Raw genomic sequence first — 17,134 nt, 5'->3', positions numbered from 1 at the left:
TTTGTAGCCAAACAGTGGGGCTACTCTTTCAGTCAATTATTTGGTGGCCCTAGAGTGCACATCACAGGCAGTTTCTGGGTTCCATGTGTAGATATCAAGCTGGTTCAGATGCTGCACAGGGATAACATAGCAAATGAAGGAGCTTCAAACTGTTTTTAAAACATGGCTGTGAACTTATATTTCCATGACCTCTATACTGAACCTCAGTATATAAAACAACAAAAAAAATAGTTGCTGTGAACGTGGTAGGATCCTGGAGTTCTGTCCCTTCATCCTTTGGGAATAAAATTTGCAAGCCATTGGTCTAGTGATTAAGAAATAGATTCAAGAGTCAAACAGCTAAGTTCAAACCCAAGTGATGGGCGACCCTTGGGAACTGTCTTCCTCTCCTCGAATTTGAGTTTTATAATTTCTAAATTGGAGTGAATAAACCCACATTACAGGCAGTTCTGAGGATTAAATGAGATCATGTAAAACAACATTTAGCACAGTACCTGGTACATAAGAATAGCTATGTTAGGGGTGAGGGATTGTTAGTGTTAACCTGCTGCCACTTTAATTTTAGCCAGAACCATTACTGAGGGAAGGATGGGTGCAGTATGATGCTGGAGGCTGGTGTGGTAACTGACTAAAACACGCCCCTGAGGGTAGCAGAACAATTGCTTTTTTTGAAAACTGAGTTAAATCACTCCCTGGTGTGGATAACAATGACTAATACTGCAGAAGGGAGTTGGCCGCCCTTGTGCAAGGCACTGATGAGAAGCTGAGTGTATTCTGCTCGCAGAAATTCAGGATGCAGTTGAGCTCTAATCTTTGTAGCTCCTGCCATAGTTCTTAGAAGAAATTTACACATTTACAGAAGAAATGTCACCCCTTGAGATATACTCAATATAATTTCCTGGGAATTCCTAATAGACTGTCTAGAGGGAAATATACTCCATTAATAGCGTATTAGCCTTTTGATGAGGCAGGTTATATTAGTATAAAAAGTATTAGCATGAAGAGAAATAAATATAGGACTTGATAGATCATAAGTCATGGAAATATAAACTGAAAAATTCATGTTGAAAACAAAAAATATGATTCTTATGGACCATAATATTTAAATTCTTTCATTTTTGTCCTTCTAATAGCACAGAGATGCAAATTTTTTCAATATGAGGTGTTAGAAATATATTGGCTTTAAATATCTAACAATTTGAATGATTTCTTAGAAGTGACTGAAATACGGTTCCTCATTTTTTTTTATGATCCTTTTTATATGTTGCTCCATATAGGATTGCAAAAGCAATGATTTTGCAAGAAATAAGACCTCCACTGCAAATGGTATGCACATTAAAATACAAAAGAAAATGTACAAGCCAACAAAGCTAAGATGAAAAAAACTAATATTTTCTTCCTTTATATTTGATCTATCATACTCATTTCAACTTGGTCTGATTTGCAGACCTTAAACCCGGTTATGTTGCCAAAATATCACCAGGATCCTGAGAGGGGACAAGAGCCCCAAGCTCAGGTTTTAGCTATTTCAGAGCTACTCCTACTTCCCTTAAACTTCTTAACCACTGAGGCCTCATAAAAGCATATTGCTAAGAACTTGGCAATGAAGTCATATGACCTTTCACACTAAGTGTCTGATTTTTGTTGCAGGTTCCCTGACGCCTCAATTTTTTCAGAGCCATGAATCTTGAGCTGTGGCTTATGATTCTGTTGTGGGAAATGTCCTCCTTCCTGCTTAGAAGAAAAAGGAGATTCCCCCCAAGAAGCTTCTCACGCCCACTCTGCACATCTTTATTGTGGGTCACTCACACATGCTCCTCAGAAGGCTCATAGAAACAGAAATTATCCTTATTTCCTCATTTCCTTTACTTATCTCTGCAAGAGAGAGAAGAGCCAGTAACTTCCAGGGTCCTCACTGCCTGTCCAAGCATGTTTCTGTTTTTCGAAGAGCGTCAACAGGCTCCAGCTGGACTTATTCTCCCCCTTCCGACTTGGATGGTTTCCAGTTGCTGAAAGGCACCACCATTTACCTCATAATAGTAATTATTGTTGTGTCTTCCATCTCCCTGACCAAGCATTGTCTCCCATTCTGGCCCCAAACTAGTCACTAAATTTTGTTGTTTCTTCCTTGATAATGGCCGGTTCTCTCTATCCTCAGTGACACTACCACTGTCTGTTGCCTAGATCAGTGTCCCACTTCTAACAAGTCTTTTTCTTCTAACCTTGCCCCGTTCCAATCCTTTCTCCCACTTCAGTCATTTTCCAGCTCTATATTCTTCAATGGCTGCCCATTGCCTTCAATAAGAGTCCAATCTTCTCAAATTGTCTTACAAGGTTTGCCATGATATTATGCCTCCTCACTCCAAGGACATTTTTATCATTTTCTCCCTCACCTCTCGAAACCCCTACATTTGACATGCACTAAACTCCTCCAGGTCTCCTTGTTCTCTCTTCACTTTCAAGCCCTTGCATCTACTCTTCCCTTTGTCTCGGGGACCCTTTCTTACCACACTCCATCCTCTGGCTAGCTTCTATCCACCTTTTAGGTCTTGGAGTCATCACTTCCTCAGGAAGCTTTCCCTGATTTTCCAAATCTCCCTTAGGATTCCTCATAGGTCCTTAATACTGTTTCTTTGCATAACATATAATACGCTCTATTGTCACTGCATATTTGCTTCTCTGTCTCCCTCAGGCTATCGTTCATAGTCTTTCTTTCTCACTGTTCTATTATTTGTATTCAGAACAAGTCTTCCTGATGAATACATGAACACATATAATGGAAATAAACTTAAGAAAGTATTTAAAGAAGGAGTGTCAGCATGTCAGATGCATCTGAGAGAATAAATGAACTGAGAACCAAAAAGTGACCCATATGGAAGTGGTTTGTGACTGTGGCAAGAGCACTTTCATTGGAGTAACAGGGACAGAAGTCAGAGCGGAGTGGGTCGAACCTGGCTAGGACATAAGTAGACAGCGAATGCAGACAAGTTTATCAGAAAGTTGGGCCATGATAAAAGGAAGACATTGTTGGTGCAGGAAGGAGAGGAGATGATTGCAGAAACATTTGTATGTGAAATATTGAAGGAGCTGCTTATAAGAAAGTCAGAACTATACTTAGGATCACATGAAAGGCAGATCACCCAAAAAAGGGAAGTATAATTGGGCAAAAGTCAACAAGCGCATTTTGGATGACAAGCTCTGATAATATTTGCTAGGACAAATAAATTAAAATTTTAGAAAGCACTCAAAAATAAAGTATGTTATTTAGCTATGCTTTGTGCTGCAAGTAATAACATTGGTAGATTTTTGTCGGCCTGTTGGATAGCAGTGTAAAAGGAAACATCTAGACTGGGATGCAAGAAGTCCTTTTGCTTTCATTTGTTATTAAATACGTCTGTCACGAAGCAAGTCATGAAGCAAGTGCTTAAGGAATAAAGTAGTATTGACTGCGATAGGAGAACTGATGCATCTTGAATTTAAAATGAATTTTCTTCCAGTTGCACAAGTGTCCATTCAAAATGCAATTCACTTTTTTTTTTAGTACAAAAAATTTCCACTGTGGAAAGTCATAACCAACTTGTTGAAGTTTATACAGAAAATATTTTCAGTAAACACAGCAGAGTGCAGAGTTTCAGAAAGAAAGTCTGAGGGTCATGATGGTAAAAGCAATGGAAGACCAGCAGATGTGCCCCAGGCCCTCCTCATCATCATCAATCATAAGCCTGTCCTATTCCATGGTTCCCGACCAGCAGGTCTTGGACCCCTGGGGGTAGCAGAATTTATTGTGAGGCGTCTGTAAACCCATATGCACATTCAGTATGGGTAGACTAAATAAATAATATGTCATACACACACACTCCTATTTTTTTAAATGTCTATAGATGAGGTGATGAATAAAATATAAATTTACTTACTTGCTTCACTGAATTAATAGCAGCCTTTGATGTCTTTTCTCAATCTATAGACATTAGAAGTATAATATCTTGCATGACACAGTCCTCATACTTAAAAAAAGGTTGTTTTTTTAATTGTTATTTGCTGGAAAACACTGGATGATGATTTGAACAGGAGGCAAAATGTTTTTAATATTTTAATACTTATATGGGTTATAAAAATTTGTTCTTTAAAACACATGCAATATGTTTCAACAAACAAACTTGCTTTATTTACTCTGTTTCTTCAAGATACTTTGTTCCAAAACCCTTCTTAGTCCATACTCAACACAACACGCAAATCAAATCTTGGAAAATGAAATAGAGCATCCAAGGGCCAATTCTTTAGGAGTCTACCTGGTGTTTCTCTTACTCTTTTGATCATTGACAGTACTTCCTTGGGTGGAAAAATAGGGGCAGAAATCCTGTCTTATTCAGTTCGCCATGCCCTGAGCCAGACAAGGGGGTCTCTGCCTCCATCCGAATGTAGCCCCTGTTTCTAATTTACCTGCCAATAGGGAGCAACATTTTGTGCTTTATTCATTCAGGGTAACTCAAAAGCTCCTTGTGTGCTCTCATTTGCCCAGGTACTAGGTTAACATGTGCGCTTAAATACACCCTTAGATGTTGATTTGTTTTGTAGTTATTTGTTTCCTATTTATTTCTTTTCTCACCAATGAGAGAAAAAGCTACTTGGCATATCTGAGCACATAGTTCATATTGAGTGTTTTAGGGAATTGACTGGAGAAAAAGCAACATCTACTCTTATCCCAGGTTCTCTTTCTCACTAGTGTCTAACTAAGCAATAGAGATGCTTTTTTGAATATAGGCATGTTTTCCAAAAACTCTTCACCGAACCATTTCCTAAGGTGAGACAGCACAAAAGATGTCACTGGCCAAGCATCATTGCTTTGAGTCCCATATTGAAAAATTGTTTTCTTTATCAATTTTCTTTCAGTTCTTCTGATCACACAAGGGAGAAAATCTTAATTTAGTGTTGGCTTATGTTGGACACTTCTTACAGTGTTCTTTGCCCTTCTAACATCGGTTTTATTTATTGATTGATTGACAGAGAAAGTGTCTGGGGCTCACTTTCAGAGCCTTTAGCATAAGTTAACAATATTTACCTACCTGAACTTTAAAACATATTTTGTACTCATTGTATGTATATTTTATAATTACCTCCTATTTCAGGCAAGTAATCTGCTCTTTATCAATTTATAGTAGCAATATAATCTTTGAAAACAACAGAAAAAGTGAGTCAGTTTAAAGAGTAATATTATACAGATATCAGTGGTTTTGCAGTACAGCAGAAAACGTGTTAAGTTATTCAAGAATGGAGTTTGTGAGGTCCTGCCCTATCACAAGGCAAATAGATTACAGGGAGAAGTAGAACATTAGCCTGTGATCATGAAGTTGTTTATCGAGGTGGAAAATCCACCCAAAACCCAGCATCCTGAATAAGAGGACTCGGAATAGGTTAATTTGATGGTCATAAGGAGGAGCGTGGGCACGTGTGGATCGCAGAGTTCTGACTTGGCCCTTTCCACCACCTAGAATGTGAAGTTCCAATAGCATTGTCCCCAGCATCTTTAAATCTGAAGAAGAAGAATAAACACAGTTTAAAATTTGTTGTGTTTTTAACCTGGCAATCAGTTTTTCCCATGCCATGGTGTCACAGAATCCATTAATATAAGGGGTTAAAGATTTTATTCTGAGACACTGGCAAAACAATTCTCAAGTGCGTTATTCAGCTCAAGTAAGACGTCACAAGGGGAACTGGCTATCATTTTAAAGCCAGTGGGTGTAAAACTTGCCGTTCCTTTCTATTTGTGAGATCATTCTGGCTCTCCCTTTCCTTCCAGGATATGGCTGCCAAAAAGAATTAATACCATACCTGCCCCATTCAGGATGGCCTCCAAAACAGGAGAAGTAAATGTTTCTTACTGCTAACTGGAAACATTCCCCCCAAATGACTGCAAATAGCATGAATGCCTGCCCCATTGATGGATAATTCCAGCAACACTTTTTTTTTTTTTTTCCCAGCAGGGTAGAGATAGTGTCACAGCAGGATAAAGTGGGCTAGAGTAACTAACTTTGACTATCCAATCCTGGATCTCACGTCTAGCTCTCTTCTCTCAAGCTACCCACTTAACCCTTTTTGGAAATCAGCTTCCTCTAGAATGGGACATGTCCTTTTGTTTAAGCACCAGATAAGGCAGATGCTGCACAGAGGCCATAGCTACAGCATAAATGCAGAGCAGAAGTGCTTTCCAGAAGTCCCCTGCACCCCAGGATTTCTTAAATCACACAACTTCATATCCTCCCCACCCATGCTGAAGACTATACAGAGGCCCTCCCTTGTACCGAAGCCCAGCCCTTTGCTGGTTATGGTCTCTTTAGTCTTTGTCCTGGTATATTTGTAAAAAGAGTGGATTTACTTTTCTTTATATCTTTATATTGGTACACATCTAAATGGAAATTTTTCAGCTTTTTTTGTTTTTTTGGTTTGTGTGCGTGCGCGCGCGTGTGTGTGTACATGCTCGTGCGTGCGTGTATGTATGTGTTTGGTTTTTGTTTTTGCTTTGAGACTCTGAATTTCCAGATATTGGCAGAAAATTTACTTCCCAAAGAATTTTCTTTTATAAAACAGAGGTACCATTCGTTACCTATAAAACATACTCTATCTTTTGACATCACCTGGTATATGGAGAAAATATACTCGTGTAGTTAATTGGGCTAAGAATAGAGAGCAAAACTTGATCTTGGAAAATCTTGGAAATAAAAATGATGCTGTTATCTGTTGCCCCAGCCATTATCAAAAAACTGGATTGGGTTGGAATAACTATTCATTGAGCTGTAATGAAGACTGAGAGAGCAGATTTCATTTAAAAGTGACAAGGTAGAGGTGGTGTCTTATACAAAGTAGTTTGTGTGCTTAAGCCAAATAGTTGGCACAAAAAATTAAACACCCAGCTTTTCATAACGTTGCACCATTCCCTGTTGACTCCTGCCAGTTATTTCTTATATGGTACTGTAGTATCATATAAGATAAGAGACTAAAAAGCAAATTGACTTCTAAAACTTAACCTATGTTTAAATAAAATCATAACATACACACAAAGTTTTAGTCATGCTAAATGCTTTGATGTCCCATCTTTAATGAGGAACTAACTGGATTAAATTTAAATCCCTCAGATATAAACTAAAACATAGGACATTTTTACAACTTTTATGACTATATAAAATGATAGATGGTTATTTTACAAAATAATTTGTGAATCTTACCTTGCTTCTGATGGTTCAAAAGAACAGGTTATGACTGACAAGACCGATAAGAAACCATGTGTGTGGAAGATTGTGGTGAACGAAATAAAAGTCCTGGAGACATTTGTCTGGCCAAATTTGCCCCAAGGTGTTGACTACTTTGGCTCTTCATTCATCTCATTAGACATATTTTTCAACAAAGATATTCATTAGGCAAATTATGAATGGCATGTTAATGTGTCTGATGAGGTTTTCCACTTTTCCTGCCTCGAAGCTTTGAAAACAGTTTCTGGTGATTATTATAATTAAAATGCACTTGCGCCACAGATTTATTTTTCTTTAACTGTGATTTTGGGGCTGAATCTCCACCAACGGGAAGCAGTGCTGGTACTAATCCTAACTTGGCAGAATTATTGTGTTCCACCCCAGCAGTCACCAAAACATTTGGGTTTAGTTAGAATACCCATTCGTCACTTCATAAAACCAAATCTCTTCTCCATCCCACTATAACCTGTTCATAAACCATAGGGAGAATATGAGAGATGTGAATAGAATCATTGAATAATAGGGCCTGGCACACTCAGAAATCAAGAGAAATCTGAGACACTTCCATGTTTTGAGTCTCTTGGAATATTTTTTTTTTTTAAAGAAGAAGAAATGCTAGAACATAACAGCAAAAATTGTAACACATTTAAGTACCTTAAATCATGCTTAAAACACATAAAAAAATAAACTAACCTTTTTGAAAGGTAAGATCAAATGGCCAAATCTGAAGTCCTTTGTAAATATAAGGCTCTAGCTAAATGGCTTTTCTAAAGACACCTTATTACCCAACCATCATAGCTCCTTCTCAGAGCTAGGTGGAAGTTTCAGGATTAGTTAGCCTCATTTAATAGGTAAGGAAACTGAGACCAAGGAGTATAAATTATGTGCTTTAGAGCACAGCCAATTATTTAATGAAAAAAGCACATTTCAATGCACTCTCTAAGCAGCTAGAAAGTACATAGACAGTAAAGAGGAGGTCTTTGCTGGGTGGGATGCAGTCAATAAGGTGATGAATGCTGAGAGCATTATGTTGTGGAAAATAAATGTCCGGCAAAGCCACCATAAAATGGAATGAGTCATGGCCAGATGTGGCTAATCAAGACTCCAAATTGATATTTCCACACGATCTTAGTGAGGGCTACAATTATGACACTACTCCGTAAGATGAAATTGAAGGTATCCTATTTCTAGTACTCTTATTCTGTTTTTAATCCTCCAGTTGGGAATCTATGTGAGATCCTATGGAAACAGGTGACAATTTTTTCCCAATGAATTTCTGAGCTAGGAAGCAGGGATGTTAGGAGTTGATTTTGACTCAGTGTTTTGTGAGACATTCTCTTCTCTGAGTCATGCTTTAATGATTTGGATCTCAGCAATGATTTTATTTATATTGGAGAATTTTACTTTTCTAGAGAGCCAGAATAATTCCTTCCTTTTAGATATCAGAAGCAGACACTGGAAATGCTGTTTTATGTGCCTTTCTCATACTGTTGGGATTCTGGGCTCCTTAGTAAGTTGGCCAGCCATCTTGAATCAAATGTTAGGCGAGGACTATTGGCTCTATCTCCTCATAAATCATTTCCAGCTGTTAGCGCAACACAAATATGAGATCTTCCGAGCCAAGAAAACTTGAAGTTTTCATGGAACCCCCATACAAAGAGGAGATGCAATGATTAAAAAGAAGCATCAATCCCCTTTGTTTTGAGGGTATCAGGATATGGACACAGTAACACTGTTAATGGAAAATGTAATTTGATACAAACATTCTAATAGGCAATTTGGCAATATGTATCAAAAGCCACAAAACCCACATATTTCCAGTTCAAGATGGCAGACCGAACACAGCCTTCTATTTCTTCCAAGACCTCATTGAATTAAAAGTATAGAAATATAGAATAGAATACTCCCATTTTATCTGTATCTCTCAGAGTTCAGTCAGGAAAACTGAGCAAAAGCATTCAATAGAGAGAGCTCAATGTGGGAAACTACTTTTGAAGGTGTGGGAACATCTAAAAGGCCAGATGAATTAGCATCATTAGGTGCTACTATGACCGCTAGGGTCTTAAGGGACCAAAGAAGGTATTTTCGCGGGGTCGGGACCACATGTCAGGAGCTGGAACCATGGTAAGAGGAGTTGCTTGAGGTCAGGAGGTATTGGACAAGATGGAAGTAATGTGGCCACTTCTAGAGATGCTGCCGAAGGCAGAAAGAGAAGGGATAAATAACCTGCCTTCTCCTCTTTCCTCTCTCTAATATCTCACAACAGTGCTTCTGCTGCCACGACCTAGATGGAAGCCAGTTGGTACAGAATCGTTATTTACAGGGGGCAGAGTAGGGGAAGGGTGAGTAACGGCTGAAAGCAAAAAGACCCGTGCCTGGCACAACAGACGAGAGAATGGGGTATATGTGTGTCACTAAAGGCCGGTATATTTAATGAATTACTGGAATACAAAAATAGACAGGAGCCACTAGAAAAAAGGGCAAAGAAATCATTGGCCTAGAATAGACTGACAGCTCTATGGAGGAAGAAAGCTAATCTACGCTGTGGAAACCCAGAGATGCAGTGCGTATAGAGTCAGTAGACACAACAGAGTGGGAGTGAAAGATTGAGCTAAGAACAGAGAGATTACTTGAAGATCTGAATCTGTTCAGATTTCTTCCAGTCAGCTCTCCATCTACAATGCATACACAGTGAGCAGGCAGCTGGCATTTTACCCCCAGGCAAAGCATATGATGACTCCTCTCTAAAGAAATTAAACAAACTTGAAAAAGATAACATTTCTAAATTTGTTGGTGCCTCAGAAGGAAGACATTATCATCTGGGCATTTTGCAGGCACTCAACCTGATAGCCAGCTTCCTCTCCATTGATCCTCCGTCAAAGTTTACCAGTCAACACTTCTTGGACCATTCCAGGAACAAATTCCAGAAGAAGGGGCAAGATCTACTAGGAAAACAGTCTTATTTACACAAAAGCAGAAATCCTCCTTTCTTAATAACACGGAGAAGTCACTAGAATGTGAGGAGAACTCACAAAAAGAGAAATACCAAATTCTAAAAAACAGAAAAACATCCTCAGAGGAAGCTGAAATGATTTAGGGAAGAAAAAAGAACTTTAAAAATCATGCTTATAAATATTCTCAAAAAGATTCAAGGAAATATTACGTCTACAAAAGAAGTAAAACAATGAGAATGAGAAAGAGGTCTTAGAGATTTAAAATATAACTGCCAAAATTAAAAATTTAGTAGCAATACTAAAAAATAAAATCAAAGAAATCTTCTAAAATGTAAAAGAAAAAGCAAAAGTTGGGAAATATGAGGAAGAACCTGAGAGGGCTTATACTCAACTAATAAAACCCTCAGAAAGAAAGAGAGAAAAGAATGTTGAATTATTCAAGCAAATAATAAAAAGACATGTGCTGGAGCTAAAGAAGGGCAAACTCTTCAGTTTGAAATGGCTCACTGAGTATCCAGCCCCCATCCAACTGCATTGTGGCGAAATTTCAGAACAATATAATTACAAAGAACCTAAAATCTTTGAAGAAGAACAAAATCATAAGTCACAAAGGTGAGAGACTCAGACTGATATCTTTATAGTTCTGAAAAAAAAAATTTTTTCCCACCTGGAATTTTCTATAAATTTCAAGAATACAAGCATTAAGTGCATTTATCATATTGTATCATCTCCTATGATGCTACCTGAGTGCACTTTACCTGAAAAGATTGTATCGTGGGAAGGTGTAAACAATAGATTCAACACAGGAGAAGAATAAAAGGTGGCCACGGGCCTAGGGAGCGGAGGGTCTTGAGGAGAATGGGACAGTAAGCCCCAGGGGATGTGCTTCTCAGATACTCTGTGGCTCTGGAAAAGCCACACATTAAGAATATGGCTAAGAGGGTAGACAAACCAAAGGACACATAACCAAAGGGGTGAGAGTAGGAAGTGCTAGACATTCCAGAGGGAAAATTGTACTAGAGATCAGAATAGGAAGCAAACTAAATACTGTGATTTTAAGGAATCCATGGACCTTCAAGCTAGGAACAGTATTTTTGGGGTAGCCCAGATCCATGCAGAAGGCACTGGAAGTTTAGTGCACCACTCAGCATGGCATATATTTGTTTGTACATTAAAGCATAACGCTCGTAAGTCATTGTGTTGCTTTTCTACTTTAAGAGACAACCTAAGGACATAGAATGGAAAATTTATTTGTGGTTGAAGGATAGAACTACTTGGATTATTTACATGTCAAAACAAAGCTAAACAAAAATTTTCTGAGAGGAAAGATGGAGAAAAAATTGGGGTTTGTCAGGGAACCAACAACAAGAATCAGACCCTTAGTGTGAAAGGTCATGTGCCTTCATTGCCAAGTTTTTAACAATATGCTTGTGGGGGGTCATATTTCGGTTCTAGAAGATGAAAAAGTCCTGTTTCAGAACAATGTGAATAAACTCAACACCACTGAACTATACATGGTTAAGTTGGTAAATTTTATGTTATGTGCTTTTTACCACAAAAACTTATATATTTTGTTAAACAACACTGTATTTGAATGTATATTAAAAATTATAGGAGAGTATGCAACAAAATGGCTGTAACAGCTATAAAAGCTACAACTGAGACCTCTGTTCTTACCTGTCCTGATTCTCTGATATTTATAGAGTAAGCACAAAATATTGTTATAATTATGAAAAAAAAAAAAAAAAGAATGAAGCTGTTTCCACTTTGAACAATGTAAAATAAAACTTCCACTGGGGCTTATGAGGAGTGAATGACTCATCTACTGCAATCCCTTATTTGCAAAGAAGTACACTATATTCTGGGAAGCTCAGGGCTTCATAATCCTGTGGGAGATCATTGTGTAGTGTCTAGATCTTCTGGGACTTCTGCATATTCTGTCTGGTCTGGGAAAGAAGAAGCAAAATCCAGGCAGCCTTCCTGCACGTGAAGTGGAAAAACTAGTTATCGTCAAAGGACAAATTTTGTTTTATAAATTCCTTTAACTTTGAGGAGCCATGAAGCAGAAGTGGGCATGGGGAAAAAATGAGAGGGGGAGGGGGACATGGGGGAATTAATTGCTTTCAAGGGGATTGCCCAGCCCAAGTGTATGTTGACATTTTAGCTTTGTGTTACAACTCTTTTATCTTGACCTTGCCTGGGTATCTTGAGTCACAATGACAAACAAGTGGGTCATTGCATCACAATTGTTTTACGACTGTTTGTATTTGTCCTTTTGGCACTCAAGGCTGTGGTCCATCCTGGTCCATTGCTACACTATATTTCACGAAAAGGGGATTATTAACCATTTTTATTTTATTTTTAAAAACTGGCCAGATGAATTATCTGTAAAAGTGAAAAAAAGAGTTAAACTAGAAGATTATTAAAACCAAATGTTCAGAAAAGGAGTTTCACTGTAAATGTCAAAATCTCTCTGTGGTAAAGCTTTTAAATTCTACCAGGTATTAAAGTCCATCAATAAGCCAATGTACATCATGATCAGCAAATGCATGGATTACACTTATGCGGGACTTCTTTTGTGATGTTTAACCATTCTAATCTGAATAGCTCCATACACCAATATTGAGTGTTTTTTAAACTCACAAAAATTAGATGGTATTATAATAATCTTGACAATTAAGAGTTTAAAAAAACACAAAAATTAATAAATGTATCCATAAAATGAATATAACAGTTAGTTATATTTCCATCAAAGAATTTAATGAAACTTATCTTCAATCTAATGCCAGTATTGGGCTCCTCACCTATTTCTATTCTTGTTATTAGGCCTGAATATACAGTTGTGGTTTTTCATCATCATTTTTTTCTCACTTTGGGGTCTTCTCTATTTTCTAAGAATAATTCTGAAATACTGCATTTCTAGTTCCTCTTTTCCTTCCTGTCATCCATTACTCGGTTTAAATGTATCTTCTGAAGATACATTCTAAATAGATCTAAATATATTCTAATCTTTTGAAGAGAAGGAATATAATCGCTGAAAATAAAATAGTTTCAACAATTCAGTAATGTTTTTCACACTATAAGTGATGTTGCAGAACCACCTCCCCAAATTCAGGTCTGTGTGCCCGATGTGCCTATAAACCCAAAACACTGAGGCACCAGTGCTTGGAGATAGAGGAAGATTTATTCAATTTGGCCAAAGTGAGAGAGGATGGGAAAGCAACTTATCTCAAATCTGTCTTCTCAAAAAGCAAAAGTGTGGAATTTTTATATAGCTAGGCAGTAGGGGAGGTAAGTTCCAGGGAACTGAGAGAGAAGTCTGTGTTTATCATAAATGATGCTTTTTCGTGTCAGACTCCTGGGTATCAGTAGCTGGTCACAGTTACCTTGGAGATATTCTTTCCTTCTGCAAAACAAATTTATAAATTCTTCTCACAACCCTGAAGTTATCTCTTCCTGTTTGACAAAGAGACATTACATCAGCAATGTATGACTACATTCATTAGAACAAAAGGAATTGAGTAAGAAGAGTAGTTGACCTCTAAACAAAGGCCTAATTAGGAATTAAATCATTTAATCTTAGCTGTCAAAAATACCAGGGGCATTAAAATCACAAGGAGCTCTACTACAGTGATCCAAGTTTTAATATATGCACATAATATTTCATGATATTGGTTGTTAATATTTTAGAATTATGAACAAGAAAAGAATTATGAACAAGGTGGAGTGGATAAAAGTAAATGAGAGATAACAGAAGGAAAGAAGAAGAGAGGAAAGAAGGAAAGTAGGAAGGAAAGAAGGAGGGAGGGAGGGAGAGTGAGAGGGAGAAGGGGAGGCAAACAATTACAAAACCGATTTTTCAGATAAGTGCTTCTTCCAATATTGGCAATATTCCAGACAAATCAATTAAGTTTCCACCCCAAATCCAATTTGAACAAAAGTTCAGATCTTTAGAATAAAAATAAAATACATATAAAAATAACCCCAAGTTGTTTTTTTGAATCGAAGAGGATGTTAATCCTAAATTATAGAGGTAAAATGTCACTATGATTTTTCAAAATGACATTATAATTTTTCAATAATATCATTCAAAAGTAAAATAAACACAGTTTTTTTCTTATTGCCTTCAGGATAATTTGGGAAGCAAACCACACACAATTTTTGAGTGGATTTGTGCTGACTGAGAAAACATTCTCAATATCTGTGTCTTAAAAAATTGTGCTAAGCTTGCAAGTCTATATTAGATCAAGAATAAGAACTGTCTTAGGATGTTTGTTGGTTTTTCTTTAGTTTACATGTAGCCAGCTGGTTTCTGACCTCTTTGTGTAAATATCCAGCTTTTCACATAATCAGATTCCATGTTACCTTGTTATGATATCATTCTGGGAAGACTTTGATCCCTCACTAACTTTTGTGAACCATACACATAGACTTAAATAACAATAAGAAGATTACTATTTGTCTACTAAACACCACTGCTAATATTGTTAAAAATGTATGCATATGTGTGTGTGTATGCATCTATGTACATAATAATGTATAGATCTACAAAGGGGTTAGAAACATACTGAAAAGAAAAGTATATGCTACTCGATACTAGATTATTGAATTTTCAAAAATGTTTGTAGCTCCCTGGAGAAATATGCATTTAAGTTCCCTCTTTTTGCAATTGTTACCAGTTGATATTTTCACTCAACTGATATTTTAAAAGCAGGATAATTTAAATGTAGACTTTAGAGACTCTGTTGCATATTATTTTTCCACATGGATAGATGAAAATAAAGGTTAAGCTATTTTATTTGATGACCCGGAAGCCAGGGTATAAAAGACACAATGATCTTGTAAGTTACCAAAAAAAAATGGCTTATTTAGTGTCTGATCAAGATAAATGACACCGGGCAGCTGTAAAAAGAATTCCCACTAGCCATTGACCCATAAACAGTGGTGTCATTTTTCATTTTTAGAAAAAGTATCAAAATCAATTTAAAATAACACCAGCTCTTTAGAGTTATAATTAAATGTCCTAAATCCTGCTTCGGATTATATTATTTTAACTAATATTATATTTTAAGTTAAAAGACATTGAAACATTCTGATTTCTGCAGAATTTTGATGCTTGTTAACTATAAATCATTTTCCTTTGGGCCCGCTATTTCCCCAACATCCAAAATGGTGCCTGGTGCATAATAAATGGTCAATAAATATTGTTAAATGAATGAGCAAATAAATAAAATATTAATATTATGGACATTTGCATACTAAAGTGATACCACATACACAAAAGACAAATATTCAGAAGCAATAGACACATAATAGTAAGGAATGTTTACTGACCAGTTTTTATGTGCTAGGCATGCTAAGTGCTTTACATGCATTCTCTTAATTAATGAGCAAAATAGCCCAATAGAAAGTATTGATTAGGCTATCTCACGTGAGAAACTGTGGCTTTAAAACTAGTATTAATATGTTCAAGGTTACTTCTAATAAATGGTGAAGTCTAAGTTAAAATTCAGGTCATCCTGAGTCCAGAGTATACATATTTTTAGCAACTATGTCCCACTCTCTTTCAAAGCACTGTGGTTTTGATGTAACTTTATGTGTGTTCCCTAGGATCGATCACAGAGTATAGTTGAAAGAAAAGAAAAACTACATGTGCTACTTTTAGAAGAACGAAGGCTCGCATGAAGCATTCAGTTTTCTATCAAAAAATTAAATGTTTTCATTATTATAGCATATAGAAATTTCAATATTGATTAATTATATTATGCCTCTTCTTCACAGTACATAAGAATTTATCCTGTAAATACATTTACCCAAATGGGGAAAAAAGTAGGTATAAGAATTTAACTGTTACTTTTTTTTTTTTTCACAATAGTAAGAAATGGCAACAGCCTCACTGCAGCTAAATAGAGATCTGGTAAAGCAAATTATGAATGGGTAGTAGATGGCTACGCAATTATTAAAAGGCGTGACAAATGAAATTCCAAGATTGAAAAGAAAATAAATTTCAAGTGAGTTCCACAGACTTTGGAATCAAGTAGCTCTAGTTCAATCTCAGTTCATTCCCACTTACCAGATATGGCCCTGGACAATTATTTAACCTTTGTAGTCTTCATTTTCCTCATCTGTAAGAGGCAGATACTAATAGTATCTACCATAGGAGTTATAAATGGTGTTGGTGAAGAAGATGTATGGAGAGGGAAGTTATGTGCAGGTTCAACATATATTTTTCTTAGTGTCACGATATTTTCAATATCTGGATTCACATTAACAGGCAATTACCAATGGCAGTGGTAAGATGTCCAGATTACTGACCAGAGTTACAACACTTTCAGATTCATTTTTTAAAAACCTATTTCTGATAGAAATTTTAAGTTATTAATTATATCTTTTTTACTTACCAGTCTAATTCCTTTTTTATATGGTATATTAAGTTGACCTCCAATCAGATTATTTTGAATGAAGGAAATGTTCATCAAATACCTTTTTTCAGGAAGAGATGACTGCTAATGCTTTTTTTTTCTCTTTAAGTCATTAATGCTATTAATTGCATGTCAGTAAATTTAAAAGAGAGAGAGAGAGAGAGAGAGAGAGAGAGAGAGAGAGAGAGAGGCATGCATGTCTGGCGCAAGATTACCTTTCTGCATCCAATACTTAAACTCCATTCTCAGTTGTAGCTTTCTTCCTGTCAGTGTGCAGTGAAAACATTTGTAGTTTGGCCATAGAGTTGTCAACTGGGTTTGGGAGGTGGGTGGGACAAAAAAATATAAATAGTCCAGCTCTCTGAGCCTCTCTTTGTTATTAGAAGCACAATGAATTTATTAATCTTATTCAGTTTTACCTTTGTCATCATGCTTTTCATTCATTTTGCTTCATGTTTTTAATTCGGAATCCAAACATTTAGTCATCTACATCCCTGCAACAAGCCAGTATGCA

Source organism: Rousettus aegyptiacus, unplaced genomic scaffold (genome assembly GCF_014176215.1).
Source record: "Rousettus aegyptiacus isolate mRouAeg1 unplaced genomic scaffold, mRouAeg1.p scaffold_m13_p_8, whole genome shotgun sequence".
Lineage (NCBI taxonomy): Eukaryota > Metazoa > Chordata > Mammalia > Chiroptera > Pteropodidae > Rousettus > Rousettus aegyptiacus.
Note: the sequence above shows the minus strand (reverse complement) of the source record.